General features: G+C 38.1%; 1 protein-coding gene across 5 annotated transcripts in view; it reads right to left on the reverse strand.

Annotated features, from left to right (window-relative positions):
* The window catches only part of NCOA2 (nuclear receptor coactivator 2), a 189412-nt gene that overhangs the window by 162415 nt on the left and 10314 nt on the right, over window positions 1-16683 (reverse strand). The gene's annotated exons all lie outside the window — the stretch shown is intronic.

Here is a 16683-nt window from a genome sequence, read left to right on the forward strand (position 1 = left end):
CAGTTCAGTTGTTGGGATCCTTTTAATTTGCAAAGTTAATTCCTGCCTTGATGTTATGAAGTAGAAAAGTTTTAGTCTCTCTGAAAATTACGTTCAAGACAGAAGAGGAGACAGGTGAGACCTAAGGGATAAAACTATGACTTGGCTTTCACACTGCAGCAGGCACTGGATTTGGTGAATCCCAGTGGAAGTGATGGGCTTACCTAACTCCAGTAGGAAAATTTTATTAGGTGTAATTTTATAGTGTAAATTGAAGCAAAATCTTCCAACTACTGAAATTCAGAAACAATGAAGCCTAGGCTAAAACTGGCTGAAGTACAGCTGGCCTCACCAGGAGTATCAGACCTGGCCAAGGGCATCCTCTACCACACAGAAATCTGATGTGCACAAAACTGGCCAGTAACAGCTGGAGTTTGTGACACCTGCCTCTTCTATGCTACCATGCAAAGGACTTTTCCCCTCAATCGTTTTACTGAGCAACACTCAGTACAGACTAACTGCATAAATCTCACTGCTTTCACTCATCCAAACAGCAACTAAGCACATAAAAGTTCTCACAGTGGTGTAAGCCTACAATCACTTGTGGCAAAAGATATACGTACATACACCTCACTCTTTTCAGTAAGTTTTTGTTATCACCAAGACTATTAAAATGAAGCTTTCCACATGAGCAGCAGCTCAGTGAAATATTACTGCCACTTCAAATGTTTTCTGCATAATATCAAATACCACCAAGGTATTTAATCAGATTGATTATCTGAGGCTGAAACAAACAACTTGCAGCACTGACAGTCAAAATCATTATATTAGATGTGGGGAAGGACAAATGAAGGCCTGTACTGATCCACTGCCAGAGAACACTGTACATTTTCTTTCTGCCTCTACCGTGAAAATCAAGAGACTGAGGAAAAAGGATGTTAAGACATGACATTTTGGCTAATTCAAAGATGAAAATCAAGACTAGAGCTATCAGCAGTAACTTTAATTTTGTGCAATGAAACTATCTCTAACTTGCATATTTAACCTGAATTTCTCAGTGTATGGAGTTTTTCACACTTTTCTATAAAGAAAGGGAGGTGTAAATTTTAAATATCCATATACATTATAGAAGATTATACTAATACTATACCTGTCTTTTTCAACAGATTTTGAAGCACATAAAACAGTGTCTTCCTATAACTTATCTTCTGATTTTTAATCTAAGAAGTCTTAAACCTCATAATCCCTCTGCTGCATGAAAAGGCGTTTCAATTCCCAGGTGACAAGCAGAGACTAAGGAGCATGAAAATTTAGCTTGACAAAGATGCACTTGACTGACTTTGTGCCCTCAGCCAGCCCTAATTTTGCTCTCCCATAATGATTTTCTGATGCCACACGAGGGCTGTCAACAGGTAAGGTCCTTCTCTCACTAACAGGATGACAGTCATATACCTGATGCCGTAATTTCTGATACCCTGCAGAAGCACAGTTCCTTTGGGGCAGTGGGAGGGCAAACACACACACACACTATCCCACAAGCACACACAAACATGTTTTAGCTCAGCCGTGATCACATGGGTTTCACTTCCTTCAGAAACCAGACGAAAAAGGATGAAGGCAGGGAAGATACATAAATACACAACTATCAGATTCATTTATTCTCACACCTTTTTTATCTCTCTCCTGCTCATTTCCTCAGTAATTTTTGGTAAGCTTTCCCTGTTACATTGTACCAATCATCAAAGAGAAGCTTGGGAAATATTCTGGCATCCATGTAATTCTTGTAAAAACACTAGGAAGTATAATCCTCTCAAAACAAGGATTCTAGGGAACTAGGGAAGCAGTATTTTGGCTTTTTACCAACCATTTCACAGCAAAGGTAATTAGTAAGTTATATACCACTGGAACCAACACCAGCACAAATCCAGCTTCCCTCACTGCTTGCTCCCTCTTCTAATGATGCCAAGATCGTGACAGGCTTACTTAACATGGTTATTGTTTCCAGTTTCAAACCCTTATACTTAATTAAGTTTCAGCTCTAGATGATATGTCTTAAGCAGCCAAACAAACCAAAAATACTCCAACTCCATTACCTCACCTTTTCCCCCTCACTACAGCAACAATGCATCAGAAAAAACTTCAGAAGGATTTCATTTGTGTTGAAGAGCTAGGATTTGGTAAGTGCATGCAATAAGCCACTTTCAAAATAAATTACACAGCATAACATATGTTTCAGTGACAGTAAGCACCCAAATTCTGGTCAGTCTTTTAATATCAAAAGAACATTATGCATCAGGAGCAAAAGTCTGTGACAGAAGTCATCTGAAAAAACAACTAGATGAGTAATAAGTTGCATTTCATGCATATTCGGTACAGTCTTCCATCACCTGACAAACTGGAAGAGCTGGCGCTCTGTCTCTTGCACGAAAAGCTATTGCCTTTTGGGATCAAAAAGCATCAGATATTTGCAAATGCTTTAAAAGTTTTATATAATACATAATCACACATACACCCCATCCTAAAGGAATTCCACAATTTCCGTTCAAATGCTGAAAAGATTTGGAAGAGCTGAAAAGACTGAGACAGTGATCAGCATCTCAATACTCCTTTCAAGAGCCAACAGGAAATGATAACTAATGAAAAACTCCAAATATTATTAATACAGGAAAATATGTCCAGCTTTGACAACCAAAGCAGTCATAGAATAAACACTTCCATCTTCAGTAGCTGCTAAAACAAACACTCTTTTACAGGCTTTGACAGAGAACAGAATTCATTTCCCCTTTACAGCTGCAGTGTTTCAAAGTCAGTTAAACATCAATGTGACAGCCTTACTTGTGAGACCTCAGACATTTACTGTATTATCTTAGCTGGACATGAGCAGAAAGCAGAGACTGTGAAGGCAGAGAAGGCAGGGGGGAGAGAAGGAAATCAAGATTGTTTTTCTTAAACACCTTATGAAGTGTTCATCTTAGTTTTTGCCAGAGAGTTATTTTTCTTGTTCATTTATTCTGCATTTAAAGACTCAACTAATACAAACACAGCACAGATCTGGAAGGCAAAAAGTTCACTAGGATGGAACTTGTTTGCACAGACACTACTGAGCTACCAACTTCTCACTCTGTCATAGTGTGCTTCTACAAATGAAACCCAGTTGACTGAGCCATTATCAATGCTTACAAATTAAACCATCTTACTTGCTGCTAGTCATCACCCTACTGATTTTCTCATTAATATCTAGAAGATACAGTTAGTCTCTCACCTAATTTCTGCCATTGACTTTCCTGTATAACCCCTACCTCACAAGACCATTGTGAACCTTAACATATATTAATTTCACACAGAGCAGCAAGCATGCTAAGCACTTAATAGTAAGCAGTTAGGAATATTGGCCAGATGTCAAACCAACCCTAACAATGGCACAGGCCACTAAATTGAGGATCATGAACAAAGATTAGACACTAAATAACTGAAGTAGCCATTTGCAAATTGAGGTTCTGTGGAAAGCTGGCTGTTCACATGATTATGGTCCTGTCTACTTCCAGGTGTTCAATTACATTAAACGAAATTAAAAATACATCAATACATGTTCTTACTACTGGTTTCACATGAAAGCAGTTGTTGCCATTGGGGGAAATGCTGTGATCACAAAGAGAAAATGTCTTATAAATTACTTACATAAATGGTTTGCTGAGTGACTAGCTCTTTCATGACAAATGATACCTACAATACTGAAAAGTTTTCCATTTGGATTCCATATTTATCACTTCTCTGTGCATGCTATAAGCAAGCTTAAAAAAAAAAGAAAAATTTGCATTTCTTCTTTTACTTTTAGTGGTGTTTTGTACACAAATACTGAAGAAAAGGCACATCTGAAATACAGCTTAAACTACAGATCTACTGTTAAAAATAAAATGGAGAGAAAACAGTAGCTAGCAAAAACAAACCACTGTCACATGAAACAGTCTGTGTAAATTATATTATTACATGGTAGTCTTTTTTTTCTTCTTTGAGCCAAGTCGGAATTCTAGAGCAAGCCTGAGGATTTGTGGCCATTTCATTTGGCAAAACATGCAACCTTATATTCAGGAAATCTCCAAATCTCAGCTAATCAGAGTTTGAGCCACCTTTCACCTTCTGAAGGGTCACTTCAGTTAAGGGGAAGAGAAATCAAGATGGACTTCATCTGTCAATAATAAAATCACTCTTCTTCACTCTTCATAAGAGCCCAAATCTGAGGATTTCTATTTTACATGGATTACTTTGAAGTTTCTGTCTGGCCATTGACTGACTCCCTACACTCCCCTAGACACTCTGGTTAATATTTCTCCCATAGGATAAAGACAAGAGAAGCAAATAAAACCCTCCCTAACAAAAGCATTTTCACCTGTGCTTCTCTAAGCATCCCTCTTCCCCAAAAGCTCGAATGAGTGACCTCCAGGGAATGCTGCCCAAGCCATACTCAGGAGATGAGCTGGCCTGTAACTCTGCCTAAAACAGAGAGATGGTGTGTTTTGATTTAACCATTTGCTTGTTAAATCTTAGTGTTTGTAGGGCTGCAGAGGCTTTTCGGTGCTGTGCTGCTGCACTCTCCTCTTTCCAGCACCACTATTTTTAGTAACCAGCAAATGGCAGCCTGTAGGACCTCTCCTATCACCAGAAAGCTATCCAGCTTGAAGTGGACAAGCAGCCCAGCTCATGCATGCTAGCAATTCTTCAGATACAGGCTTGCAAACCCAGCCCTGCCTACTTCTGCTGCAACTAGCACTTTATTACATCCATTTTAATGCAGGAGAGGCCTTTTTTTTTCCTTTTGTAAACAAACCTTTGATCGGAATACTGTAAAATAAACATGTGTCCTTTCTCTCTTTATTAACCTTACTGCATGATGTTAGTTACATATGTGTCAGCTCTTAGAGAGCACAAAGAAACTCTCATATCCTAAAAAAATTCCCTTCCCCTACATGTGTACAAAACTGATGATCATGCTGTTTTACCTCGTATTTCTTCCCAAAGTTGAAAATCCTCAGACTTGGTCAAGACTGCAATTTCCATATCAATTACCAACTTCAGAAACATGATACAAAACACTGAAATACAATTCAAAATTTATTTCAAATTGATACGTATCTAACTACAGCATAATAAATATAGCTACATTCCTTTTAAAAAGGAACAAAAATTCGCAGAAGCAACAGTAAGTAAATTCTGTTAAATATGCAATTTGAGCTATGTATAGACTCAGTTACTCAAATCAGAAATCTTAAGTGAAATCCAGGCACATGGTGTGTGGCAATGGAAAGTTCTGTAGGACAGGCTACACTCAGAACAGCGCTGGAGCCGAGCCCACGACTCATGTCAAAACTGATGTCAAAAAGTCTTGTGAATTTTCTCAGTATAAGGCACACTGCACAGCTTTTCTCCATTCAATACTCCTCATTGTTAAAAATTATGCATTATGTTAAGATTTCATTGTCTTAATTTATATCCTGTGACATCACAAACTAGAAATGTTTTTTAAAAATTCAACTTAACATGTAAGACAGAGAAGTAAGCTGGGATATGACTAGTTCTGTTATGACTTCTAAAGGTGAAGTATGGCTGAAAAAAATGTAACAGCAACATGTACTAAATTTCCAATAAAAAATAGTGAAAAGTAAAATGTTAGAGTGAATTAATTTTTAACTTAAAATCCCCTGCTTTTACTCCCCCAAATGCAAGTTACTAAATAACTGCCAAATATTCCCTTCATGTATGACACAGCATAAAACAGTTGAGTACTTGTATTTCAGTAATTTGCAAATTAATTTTAAATGTTTTGGCAGGATAAACTTTACATGCATAAACTTGCAAAATATACAAGCTGCTTCTTTATCTACTTATAAAAAGCAGAACTCCCTTCAGTTCCAGTCACATGACTTATATTTCATAATCAATTTTATTATGAAAAAAATACAGATTCTTCCTGTTGGGGCACAAAGCATTTATGCAAATAGAAGAAACACAAAACAAAAACTTCTCCATGCGTAAATAACACTGAAGACGAAACAAATAGTAAAACCCTAACCCCAACTCCCTCCCAGTTAAAGAAGACATTTCCTCCTTATCCCTCAATTATATTAATCTCCAATTAGAAAGCTGATGGTCAGCAAAAAAACCCAAAACAAAAAACAAAACAAAACAAAAAAAAAACCCCAAAAAAACCCCACCAAAACAAAAAACCCCAACAACAAACCCCCCAAAAAACCAACAAAACCAAAAACCAAACTACTAAAAAAACAAAAAAAAAACCAAAAAAAAACCACCAAACCTTTATCACCACCCTACAATTTCAACCTTAATTTGGATCTTAAAAATAAGCCCCATTCATATAAGACTTTAGTCATCAGGTCACAATCCTAATTTAAAACAACAAATTTTCCCTTTTGGTTCCATTATAAGGTGATAGCTAGCACCTCTAGTAATTTAAAGACATCCCATTTTCCTTGAGGTTAACCAGACAGCAAATCAAATAATCCCACAGAGGATTCAGAACAGGCTTGACCCATTATTGAAGTGTTAAATTAGAATTTCAAAGAGTAACTCCATAGTCACCCTTCACAGGGATAATTTTTAATTCTTCTCCTGTGAAATGTGAAGTTAAGTCAATACTTGGTGTTTTATCTCATAACAAAAGCAGACAAAAATACTGCTAACTCAAAACAATCCAGGTTGATTCTTGTTTAATAAAACAGCAAAAGGCCACTGCTTCAATGTTTTAATAGGCAAGCTCTCTCTAGCATTTTTTTACAATTTCAGTATTAATTCACATTGGTAGAGAGAAGCAGGCATTTTATTTACATTTTATGAAATTAAGTACATAAATATATTTATTTTCTCAACACAATCCACAAATGCTGATGAATCTGAATTTTGCATATGGAGAAAATAATGAGGATTGACCCATTTTACAGCTAAGAAAATGAGGAACTTAAGCCCAAGTGATTTGTTTAGTACACTTCTGGCAAACCTAGCACTGAAGAATAAGCCCCTGGCTCTCTAGCACAAGGTCTATCCCTGCTGTTACCTATGCAAGTTCATTCCCATGGGTAACATTATAGGGAACCTTCAATCACATGCAGAGGCAAATATTCCAAGTCCCCAAATTCTAAAAAAAAGTTCTTGCCACCTTATGTAAACTATTGGTGAAATTAAAAAAAAAACACAGCTGTCAACAATATGTTCAATTTTTGTAGCTGACCCTCAGCCAGCCTAAATAAATCATTTTAGCTGCCTGCTCAGCACAAGAGCAACAGAACCCATCACCAGAATGGTGTAAGAGTGGCTGGTATCACCTGGTATCCTAAACAAATCAACAATTCAGAACTAAAAACTGATACTGCAACCAGTACAAATTACAACATAGAAAAAAACACAAAACCCCCACACATTTTTAATTATTAAAATATGCAATAAATGTCTCATGTTGTTGCAGATTTATTCTCCTCCTCAAGACACAGTCTGTGTAAGAAAATACCAGTTCCCTTTTACTGACTTCCTTCCCTGCCAGTGGTAAGCAAAATCATTTAAAAACCAATAAAACACAATGTTGTCTTTACATTCAGCTAATGCAAGTGAAATATTAGCAGAAGCAGGCTTGACCTAATATTGGATTTTACATTTTCATCTTTCCTGTACTGCCAGTTAGCTCAAACTTTCTGCAAGAAACCTTATTTCCCTTCTCAGAATCTCATCTCTTAAAAAAAGTCCCTACTCCCCTGAGGAAATTCTAAGGGCAGGGTCACAGCCGTCCTTTCTCAGCTTCCGCAATACAACTTGAGTAGAAATTATTTACACAAGAGTAACAGAACTGAGTACAGCTCATTTATGAAGAAGTTACCACTATGCTTATACAGCAATATTTCCACAAAATCAGAACAGTAAGACAGTCTCCAAATCATGTCAACAGCAAGAAAAGTTATAGCTTATGGCCCTTCCCACCATAACACAAAGTACTCCCTAGTGGGTTTAAATTTTTAAGAGTTCAATTCTACCACCGCTGGCCACTTTATACATAGTTCACATTTTTACTCCTCAATTGCTCTGAGATTATATAAATAGGTCTCATTTTGATCTTTTCAGGTTTTCAAAAATTCATCAGTTTTACACAAGAAAATACCTCACACTGACCTTAGCAACAGATTGGGAAAGAAAAGATGGCATAAGCATTGGCAACCACGTGAAACTTTAATTGTATTACATCTTTGTAGTCAAATGCATCCATTTAATTATGGACAATCATACATCTGATACAAGGAGCAGAGCTGTGCCTATAATGAATTTTTTATTTCAGCCACTGAACAGAAAAAACACATTTTAAAACTCTTACAAGTTGTGCAAATAGTCAATTCACCAGGAAAAAATGCCCTTGTTTCAGATAGCTTACTGCACGTCGAAGTAGGGTAAGCTATTCAAAGCATTAAGAACATCCACACGGGGATGTAATTGCTAAATATATCTGTGAATGTATACCTTAGCTTCCTTTGCAGTACCTTCTCTGAGAAGAAAACCTTACGGGTAGCAGATAAATAAATTACATCTATTAAAGTAGGCATGAGAAGAAACTACTGCCCTTTACTGTAGGATGCATGAAACAGATAGGATTTTCCTCCAATGCAGGAAAATCACTTTTCTGACAAAGTATTTACACACCAGTAAAAAAGCAGAGCTATTGCAGAGGCAGCAAAGCTCTGCTCAGAAACACTGAGCAGCCCAGAGAAAGCAGCCATCTCCTGAGAGGAAGGAGACCCAGAAGCGAATCTCTGCCCTGAATCAGGAGCAGTTCCCTCCTCCATCTTGCTGAGCACCCAGATCCCAGCACCCAGAAGGCGGAGGCCGGCTGCTATCGGCCCTGCAGCCTCTCCCTGCCTCAGCAAAGATGGGCGCAGCCCCAGTGCCAGGCCTGCTGCTGCATTTGCAGCCACAGCCCCTGCAGCCGTCCCGGGTGAAGCAGGTGACACTCTGGACCACAGCTGTAAACACTGGCCACCTGCCCGATCCCAGCCTGGCACAATGGGGAGAGGCAGGGCCAGCCTGGGCCCAGGAGCGGCCAGGGAGCCATCTGACCCATCAGTTGGCCCTGTACCCAGGGCACAGGCTGTGCCTCTGAGATGGTGGCCATGCAAGGGACCTCTCCTTGCACCCTGCAGCAGCTCCCACTCAGCGCTGTACCCGCAGCCACACAGGTGTCTTTCCTGTGGCTTACTGACTGTTGAGTCTTGCTGTGACTCTAGCCTTGAAATCCAAAACTTCATTTCAGAATTTCCTAAGTGAGCCATTACAGCATTTCTGATTAGCAGAGACTTTCACCCCCTTCCTCAATGAAGCTACTTATGAAATTCCAGCCAACTCATTAACAGCTTTACACTAGCCAAAAATAAATTTTCAGTAAGCAATTCCCCCTCAAAATACACACACACAAGTAAGTTCAACTCTCTAGAAAGTTTCACAACCATGGATCAAGTCGTCCTGACACAAAACATGGGACTATCCCAAAGCTTTATGAGATTGTACCAGAAGAACACAAACCAGTTTTCCTGGAAGCTGGGGGCAGAAGGAAATAGCTCCTCAGAAACCGAGTGATGAAGCAAATAAGAGGGCGAGTAAGTAAGATGCAACTTTGATAACTACTGTTACTGGAATCAAGCTCAGCAGCAGCAGGCTGCTAGGTTTTTTTCCCCTTTAAGTGCCCACAATACCTAAAACAGGACCAGAGCACCACATGCATGTATTCAAAAATAAATACATACTATTGTGAAACATACGTTCTATATACAAAGCACATTTGGCACAAACCAACTAAGGCTGAAAATTAATAGAACAAATCTATTTAACCATTTAGGTTGTGACACACAGCCTGTGGTGTACAGCAGTGGTGGTAGCATGGCTGGGGTGTGACAGTGGCGGAACAGCAGGTGATATCTAACGTAAGATGGCCTGGTTTGGGGTAGTTTGGGTTTGGGGTTTTTTTTTGCTTCTGTAGATTTGTATTGAGTATGTTTTAAGTGTGGCAACAAGAGTGTTATACAATATGACTTGCTGGTATTGGTTCCTCAAATATTTCAATGTTGCTGTAGTGGGCTGACCATGGTTGGATGCCAGACACCCACCCAAGACCTCTCTCATGCCCTTCTGCAGATGGACAGGGGAGAGAAAGTATAACACTGAGTTCATTAGTTGAGATAAGGACTGGAAAGGATCACCCACCAAACACCATCACAGGCAAAACAGGTTAGAATCAGAGATATTAACTGAATTTATTGCTAACAAAATCAGAGAAGCATAATGAGAAGTAAAATAAAACCTTAAATACACTTTTCCTTCCTTCCGCCACTTCCTTCCTTCCGCCACTTCCTTCCTTCCGCCACTTCCTTCCTTCCGCCACTTCCTTCCTTCCCAGCTCTGCCTTCTCCCCCATCAGTGCAGGAGGAGACAGAATGGGGGTTATGGTCAGGTCATCGCCTGTTGTCTCCGCCACTGTTTTGGAAGTGGAGTCCTTCCCCTGCTCTAACATAGGGTCCCTCCCATGGAAGACAGTTCTCCAAGAACTCCTCTAAAGTGAGTCCATCTCAGGAGCAACAGCTCTCTACAAACCGCTGCAATCTGAGTCCATCCCATGGGCAACAGCCTTCCCCAAACTGCTGCAGTTTAGGTCACTCTTCCATGGGTTGCAGTCCTTCAAGAACAGGCTGTTCCCCTGTGGGTCCTCCACAAGATCACAAGTCCTACCAAAAACCTGCTCTAGCATGGGCTCCTCTCTCCATAGGTTTTCAGGTCCCTGTCAGGACCCTGCTCCAGCATGGGCCTCCCACAGGGTCACAGCCTCCTCTCAGGCACCCCCTGCTCCAGTGTGGGGCTCCTCCACAGGCTGCAGGCAGATCTCTGCATCCCCATGGATCCCCATGGGCTGCAGGGGCACAGCTGCTTCACCATGGCCATCGTGGGCTGCAGAGGGATCCCAGCTCTGGTGCCTGGAGCACCTCCAGCTCCTCATTCTGCACTGACCTTGGTGCCTGCACACTTGTTCCTCTCACACATTCCCACCTTGCTCTTCTCTGCCCACAATTACAATGCATAAGGATTCAAGGATTTCTTTTTCCTCTTCTTAAATGTTTTCTTAGAGGCATTACCACCCTTCTGAACTGGCCCAGCTTTGACCAGTGGCAGGTCTGTCTTTGGCACTGCCAGGGGCTACTGGCATAAGTGCCAGTAACTCCCTGAGCATACTCACTGCTGGACAAGGAGGAAGCTTCTCAAAGAATCTATCCATTACCAAAGCCTGGCCATGCAAACCCAATACAGCTGATCAAGAGCCTAGAACTTGGATATTGACAAAAGAGTAAGCTCATGAGGAAGGAAAGACTAAAATCACAGTCAGGGACAAGGAATATTTTAAACATTAGTAGTCGTGCATCAAGCTCTATGTTCCATCAGCTGCAGACAAACCCTATTCCACCACAGGATACATTCTGGAAGTTACATACTGTAACTCAAGACAGAAAAAGTTTTACAGAAGTCTGATCAGCAGGACTAAGCAATAAAAACACAGTTAACCAGGATCTGTGAAGAGAAGCCAAGCAATAAACCACATCTGAAAACTGAAAGGCCATAAAAATTAACCCAAGTGAAATTTCATGTGTTGGCTACCTACTTTTAGAGAAATGTGGATGGTTTTATCCCATTTTAAAATACTATTATAAATTGCGTCACCACACAGTAGTTTCAAGCTCACAACCAGAAGAGAGAAATGTAGGGGATGTCTCACTCTCTTAAAGCAGTAAAATAGGCAACTGGAGATTGAAGGACAAAAGAATCCAAGGCAAAAAGGGATCTTCAATTCTATGTGTTACTCATAAGGATAATGTTTTAACGTTTAAGTGAGAACATTCAAATAGAAGCTAAGAAAAACACACTGAAAAAAATGTCAATAGAAACATTTTAATTCCTCATGACACTACTACAGCTTCCCTCAAGGAAAAACCAAATTGTAATATCTACTATAAAACTAATTCTTTTCTCAATTCTGATTTTAAATATTCCTAGTTTGCTTATTGTTGTCATTTTGAAAGATACAGAGTTTGGTGTACAGAGAATGCTGTAGTTTATTGATTTGGGATTACTGAAGGAAGAAAAGTACTGATAATGAAAAAAAGGCAAGAATCTAGACCATAAAAACAGATGTTGGAATAGGAGAACAGAGCATATTCTTCATTTATCATGGACACAGTTGCAAAAAAAGTTTTAGCAACACATTTACACACATACTGTAACAAATACTGTGTACAGAAGAGTGTCAGTACCCTTTTTACGGTTGTGGTGAGATGACTAGAGGAGGCTTCTGTAACATATTTGAATAGTTAAAGCCCTGCACAATGATACTGTAATACTCACCAATATTTCTGAATCATTTTCATAATACTGAACTTCTGTGATTTATTTAGGACCTTTCATCTGAATTTTTCAACATCAAAAAGTTTGTTTTAAAAAGAAAACCTGTAATTTCTTGGCAGTACAGTTAATATAAAAGCAAATTAATGATAGAGAAACACATTGTACAAGACTTTATATTATAATCATCTACACATTTCCTTACCATTACAGCAGATAAGTCTTCGGAGCCTAACATCCCCACATTGTGGTATTAGAAAAATTCACCCACTTTAATATACACAAATATCCATGAACCACGAAGCATTGTACTCTAATGCTGTCAAATAAACAGACTACTGGAATTCAATTTCCAGAAAGCCAAGGCAAAATCTACTGGCCTTCATCTGAAACACCAGTACCATTTCCAAGCCCTGTATTTAATTAATACTATTTACTGTCAAGAGCCAAGCCATGTAAATATTTCACTCTTCCCAATTCAGGGACTAAAGGCAGGCCCAGAGGAAAATCTGCCCAAGTAAATGCATCTCATCTTCTTTGATGATGCAAGTGCTCAGTTGTCCTGTTCTTGACCCCTCTAGAATTCTGAGGCTCCAATACTGGTGATACAATGTCATCAATCTATATATAAAATATACATTGATTTTCCCCAGATGATAATGACAGCTATTTCTTCTGCTAATGCTAATACAGTATAACTTTGTCCATATAAAAAGGTTCCTATCAAGGTAAGAAATGAAAAATCTTAGCAAAGTCCATTACAAAGTCAAAACCAATATTTAAGAAGTGAATAAAATCAAGTTAGCAATCCCATTTCCTAAATATTTTTTATTTATCTCACTGAAACTGCAATGTTCAAAATCATCTTCCAGGATATAACTACATACCAAAGGCAAGCTTCAATCAATTGAATGAGCATTTTCAACAGTCCTGGATATATATTAAGTTTGGTTCCATCAATGCAGTAAAAAGTTCACTGACAGAGCACTCCATTTAAATCCATTTACAGTAGTTAATGAGTTTTACATATATAAGAATAGTTTAATCCAGCTTTACAATGAATTTGAACACTGTGGCCTCAAAACTATGAAAGTACTTTAAAAGTATTTTCATTACTAACAAATCTAGTTCTGCTAGTTGCAAGCATAAGATTTCTCTCTACAGTACTCTAGATTTTAATGAAATTTAAAGGAAAGAAATGCAATATACTGCATTTGTGTAAATTTCAACTTTTCCCCAACATAACGTTTTTCATAAACTCCCAGTTCCAATTTTAGGGGAAAAAAGCTTTTAGGGGGCAATTGTGTAAATCTCAGTAGATGCTCATTTCCTAATACTTCAGTTCACATCGTACCACCCACACAGAACTTCACTCTCAGATTAGGAGCACCATTTTAACGCTGATTACATTAAATGCACCATAATCAAGCATCCACTTTTACAAGCATCTTCACAGGCAATTCATGTTAACTAATGTCACTACTGAACGGCAGTGACTGAACACAGAATAATCTTATCGCATTTCATGCAAGACACAACTCCCCAGTTTTGAGGTCTAGCAATGAAAACACATTCCCTTTATTTATCACAAACCAATTCAACATAGATTAAGTATCCTTCACAGAGAAGACCAAATTCATTAAAGACTACACATACCAATATTTTATTTCAGTTATTTCAGAAACACAGCTTCTGTGGGAATTAGGGTGCTCTGAACTGACTCCAGGGTTCTAGGTAAGCACCATTCCAGTCCTGCTTTACAAGCTCACAGAAACTAGCCTTATTCAGGTCTGATAGTTGGAATCTACTCAAAGTTCCTCATTTGCATCCTTAAATTAATACCCAAGGCTTGCAAATCTTGTAAACTCTAAAAACTTGTTTCGATATAAGGCAATTTTATTTTCAGTATTGCACTTTATTTTCTGACAGCATTCCCTTTACACAAAGATGTATTAGGAGAACACAGTCAAAAATGAGACATTTGTCAGAATTTTCTGTATCTACTACAGCTGTAAACAACAAGCACTATAACTCAGAATGAAAAGACACACAAATATTTTCTATCACACTTGACACTAACTACAACACAAACGACAATGAAATCACTACAAAGTTAGATGGAAACAGACTCTCCAGATCAAGAGCGACAGAAAACTGATATTTCTCTAATCTATGTTCTTTTTGCTGAGAAATATTCCTTACAAAGCAAGCCAATTCATGAAAAAAGGAGAGCGAGAGATAAAAAAATGCTTTCTGACTGGTAACTTTTAGACTGGAAATTAAAACAGATTTTGTATGTGTTTGGGTTTTTTGCAAGTCTAAACTTATCATCATTCTAATTGCATCCCCTTTTTTGTGAGCACACAGCAGCTGCTACCCACTACCTCAACTAACATGAAAAATAGACCAAATAAGCTTTAACTAGTAGGTTCATTTTCCAAAAAACTTGATACGGTGGCAGACAAGCTGAATGTGCACAATTTCAGTCAGAGTCGTGGTGCAGTCTCACAACATACAGTCAAAACCAACATTTATAATTCCACAAGCAACACTAGTCAAAAGCCAAGGCCCAGATTTCTTAAATGAGACTCCAACTGATGTATCCTTCCAACACTAGTATAATTTCAGATGGGTATACTGGTTAAAATAAACAGCTACAGCTCTTTGAACTTGCAACAGAGAAGGTGAGCATGCAAGTATGTCAAATAATAGGTCTGAAGCCCTAGACACTCAAAACTCCATAGAAAGACTTCCAAGGATTCAATGGAATCAAAATTTTAAACTATTCTTTGGCTTATGGAACCTACTTCTGCTGAACTGCCAATAACAGGAACACAGACATAACCACACATTTTAAAGCAAATGGATCTCCTGAGTGAAAGCTACTGCTCCGCTTCATCCTTGCTCTATATATCCTTTCATGACACCCATTTTTTTACAGTGGTTTAATAAAATGTCATCACCATAGACTTCATACACAAATATTCATGTAATTTTTGCTCTTAATAAAGGTTTTGAACTTCTTAAACACAGAAACTGTGTTTCGGTCAGCATGTGTGAAGTTACCAGATTATTTTCTATCACTGTATCAACCAAATCTATAGTTCTGGTGCAGAATGTAGCAACACTAAGGAAAAGACAGGTTGGTTTTTTTCTCCATATAAATTAATTACGAAAAAACCCCAAGTAATTATATGGAAATTGCTTTTTATTTTCATATTTCCCTAACGCATTCATTTTTTTAACCGAAAATTGAAATTGAGACAACTGAAAACAAGCATACGATCAACCTGACAACAAAATTTCATGTTCTCTACAGAGAATCCTGGCAGCGACATTCTTCTCTTTATTACATACATCTAACTCATTCTGAGTGCTATTCACTAGGAAAACAATATTTTAGAGTATTTGCATTTTTTTAAACAATTTGCTTAAATTATTACAAAAGCAGATCATTATTGAGAAGACCTGCATAAGTACCTTGTGATTATGCAGTCCAGGTAAGTAGTGTAAATAAATAATAACTAATATGGTGTAAGTAATAAGTGTAAATAAGTAATAACATCTCTGTGGCTAAGAATTTTCAAGTTAGTATAAAACAAAAACAAATTATTAACTAGAATTATGAACTTCATTGAATAGAATGAACTTCACAGTGTTTTATCTGAACTGAAAAGAGAAAAGACAGAAAAAAGCACTGGAAAACTGCTTAACCTGTTTTCTCATTCACTGATGCTATAAAATGAGGAAAGTTTAACGAAAAGCATTGTTAATTTTCAAAAACTGCTGAACATAATTAACAAAAGAGGAAATGATACTTGATGTGAGCTTACACAATTTTACCCATATTTGGTTGGCATTTTATAAACAGTCATCCCCCAAACAACTAAAAACTCTTTCAGCAGGCTCATTTCCCACCTCTATATTTAGTGTGCAAGCCTCAAAAATACATATTTCTGACCTTAATAAGTCACTCTATGTGTTAAAAGACAACATTTATTCATGAGTACACTGAAAAGGTTCTCACATAAAATCTCAAATGCGTATTTGTTGTAAAAGATTTATACCAAGTGAATATACTGATATATCAAACATACCTAAAATAAAACCACAGCATTTATATTCTACTTTCTTTCACTGCACTACCAAACTATTATTAGTCTGCATTTAAACAATCCGCAGGGGTCTCTTTTTCTAATTCTCAGTGGTATTATCCCTTCTTGAGAGCAGAGTTAAACAGGCACAGCACTGCCTGATGGAGTCGTAAGACAGTAATTC

The sequence above is a fragment of the Zonotrichia albicollis genome, chromosome 1 (genome assembly GCF_047830755.1).
Source record: "Zonotrichia albicollis isolate bZonAlb1 chromosome 1, bZonAlb1.hap1, whole genome shotgun sequence".
Lineage (NCBI taxonomy): Eukaryota > Metazoa > Chordata > Aves > Passeriformes > Passerellidae > Zonotrichia > Zonotrichia albicollis.